This window comes from Oncorhynchus nerka, linkage group LG14, assembly GCF_034236695.1.
Source record: "Oncorhynchus nerka isolate Pitt River linkage group LG14, Oner_Uvic_2.0, whole genome shotgun sequence".
Lineage (NCBI taxonomy): Eukaryota > Metazoa > Chordata > Actinopteri > Salmoniformes > Salmonidae > Oncorhynchus > Oncorhynchus nerka.
In genome coordinates, this window is record NC_088409.1 from 73,220,697 (window position 1) to 73,224,427 (window position 3,731).

The following is a 3,731-nucleotide window of genomic DNA, read 5'->3' on the forward strand; positions in this document are numbered from 1 at the left end:
GTCAAACAGACGGAAAACAGGTCTTAGGAAACATCTACCAGAAAAATTCTTAAAAAGGTATTAGAAATACATCAAAACACAATGTTGGAGTGAAGACCCATGCCCAAAGATTTTATAAACAATACAAAACATACACATAGAAACGACCACAATCATACAAACATCAACTACATCACACCTGCTCACACCCCCATCTCCAGTGCCGGCATCACTTAAACTGCACCATTTTGTTTCTCTCCGTAGCCCACGCACTTTCAATATTTAAACAATACATACTTTGATTTTCCCATTGTTTTTATTGATTCATTTCCAAGTTTTTAGTATACGTTTTTTCAAGATGAGTGATGAGAAGAGAATCGTCCAACCCATTGGGTTAGCTCCGCCCACAACTTCCTGACTTTATAGAGTTTCCAGAAAGCATGGATTATTGAGTCATTATTCGTTTTACACTTAAAACATGACTCTGTCGTTGTGCTGTAGAATTTGTGAAATTTGTCTCTTGTATAATCAATTCTATATATTATCCTATATTGCATTAAGCGTACATTTTCTTTAACTGTAATTTTGTTAGTTATGCTCAGTTTTTGTAGGTTTTGGTTTCCAATAGTTTATATATTTTCGAACAGATTATCAGTTGGATATGCCCTCTACAAAATGTTGTCTTCACTGTCATATGAATATCCTTTTCTGACTCAAATAAGATTCCCTGAAGGTTCCTCTGATGTCCAAAATATTTCAAATAAAAATGTTGTGATATATAACTGTTAAGTTACATATATTTGAAACTATCTACATTGGTCTGACCAAAATTACTTTATAATTCTGTCATGGAAATAAGTTTAGTTTATATTAATGTTTGGTTCAATTGCCAGTGCATACTGGCCAATAATTATAACAGCGATTTTGATCCAACCATAAATGTATACATTGTGCCCATGACCTGAAAGGATGGACATTCAATATGTAGCTAGATGTAGAAGGCTAATGTTAACTAGCTAATGTTTCCAACAAAAGGAAGTTAGGTTAGCAAGCAAGCATTTTAGCCAGGACAACAAAAAATAAAAGTGTGTACTGTATGACAGAGTGATAGACTGTTTCGTCAACATGAGAGGAGGACGGCATCGAGTTTCTACAAGTAGGGTGAGTCAACATGTTTTTTCTACTTGCACGCACACACGCACAGAAAAGACACATACACAGAAATCAGAACCATGGACAGCCACATCATATTTAGCTTACTTTGATTGAACTAAATTGTTTTTGGTATCTTTTAATTGTCACTGTATTAGACTAAGCATAGGTGATTTGATGATGTTGAAATGTTGAAGTTGAAATGGTGCTGGAGTAGTGGAGGCAGCTCCTGTTTTGTTAGCTACTTGCGGTAACTCTCCATGGTTCTAAATCAATAGTTGTTTAGTAGTCCAAAAATGTCAGAAACATTAACAGTTTCAACTGTTCTGCCTTATTATTATTGGACCATGCTGGTCATTTATGAACATTTGAACATCTTGGCCATGTTCTGTTATAATCTCCACCCGGCACAGCCAGAAGAGGCCTGGCTACCCCACATAGCCTGGTTCCTCTCTAGGTTTCTTCCTAGGTTTTGGCCTTTCTAGGGAGTTTTTCCTAGCCACCGTGCTTCTACACCAGCATTGCTTGCTGTTTGGGGTTTTAGGCTGGGTTTCTGTACAGCACTTTGAGATATCAGCTGATGTACGAAGGGCTATATAAATACATTCGATTTGATTTGATTTGATTGGCCTTACTTCTATTAGCCCAGGGGTCTGTAACCTTTTTTTTGCGTGGAGTGCCAATTTATCCTACCATTTCTAACGATCTGCTTGTCAGTTTTGATTTTCATATGTGCATTACAACTAATTGTGTCTGTTGAAAATTCCATAGCTCGCTAAACAGTCTATTAGCACCACGGGCTTGATCTTGGAATACAGATTCAGATTCGGACCTAACAACACACATGCCAATATCCTCCAAACACTGGCTTCTCAGGCATTATCACTTAACTAGCCACGGGGTGGCCAATCTTATCTTCAATCAGCTTTCCTTTATGTTTCCCCACCATAGCGGGGGCACCGTCAGTTGTGATAGCGAATAGGTTTTTAATATCGACACCTCTCTCCTCAAAATGATCTGTGAAGACTTTTGCTACATCTTCTCCTTCAGTAATACCATGCATGGGTTTTTAGAGAAAACAGCTCCTCATGTACCTGCTCTGAGTCATAGTATCTTCCAACAACTGCCAGACGTGGAATGTCATTCACATCCACACTCATCAAGAGCCACACTAAACACAGGTGAATCTTTTAATGCTAGTTTGCTGCTCCTGTACATTTTCAACCATCTTGTTAATGCGCCTTTCAACAGTTATGGCAGACACAGGCATGTCTTTTATCTTTGAGATGATTGTCTTTGTTAGGCCATCCATCAAATGGATGCAAACTACTGAGGAAAGCCTGCTTGATATATTCCCCATTAGTAAGAGGTTTTCCATTTTTAGCAATGCACTGTGCAACTTTATAGCTCCCCTCTGTAGCTTGATTTTTGACTGCATGTAGATTTCTAAACACACTGCTTTGCTTTTCATACTTGGACACGGCCCTCTTGATTCCTTCAGCCTTGTCTGCCTCATCGTTGAAGTTTTTCTCATGTCTCGTTTCAAAATAATGCAGTACACTTCATGTCTGACAAACAACAGTCTTACAACAGAGAGCGCAAACAGACCGGTCCTTCAGTAAAACAAATCCATATTCCTTTGTCTTTGCTGATGACATTTTGAACCCTGAACTTGTTAAAATAACAAAAGAATGCTTTCTAAGTGAAAACGAGTCTATCATCTACAGTGCTGCCTTGGTTTTGAATTTGGTGGGAGAGGCGAGGCGGGTCGTCTTCCGCTGAACTGATAATATGAAACTCCTGCAAAATCATGAAAGCTCATTGGCTAATCAGGATTGAAATACATTAGGAACTACAATGTTGCAATAAATACCAAAGCAATTTCGAAACTAATGCATGCAATTTCAATTATTTAAAAAAAGAAGATATTTTTGGCAAATACAGTGTGCCAAGCCAAGGCTGGCACACGTGCCTTAGGTTGCCGACCCCTGTATTATCCCACAGAAACACATTGAATAACACATTCATACATGGCAAAACAAATAGTCCAAAAATAAATCAAAAGGAAGTATGGATTGAGGTGTCTGAAATTCATCTAAGAAAAGGAAAGTTTTAGGAAAAAGTATCAGGAACTTCAGGTGAGTCTCATGTAGCTCAAACCGTTCAGAATTTTCGTGAGAAGACATATTTTCGGGATGTCTCCTGGTCTGAGAAACACATCTGTAGCACAAAGGCGCAACATCGCAAGACTTCCAGGCCGCTTGCGAAATTGACCAAGCAGACCAGGCCGAGGTGTGGTTTTCATCAAAAAACAACCTTATATTGTCATGCCCTGTTCTGTTTCACCTGTCCTTGTACTTGTCTCCATCCCCTCCAGGTGTCGCCCATCTTCCCCACTTATCCTCTGGGTATTTATACCTGTGTTTTCTGTCTGTCTGTGCCAGTTTGTTTTGTTTGTCAAGCTTACCAGCGTTTGTCCTGTCAGCGCCTGTCTTTTCCCAGCCTCTCTTTTCTCATCCTCCTGGTTTTTGACCCTTGTCTGTCCTGACCCTGTTCCCGCCCGACTGACCACTCTGCCTGTCCCTGAGCCTGCCTGCTGT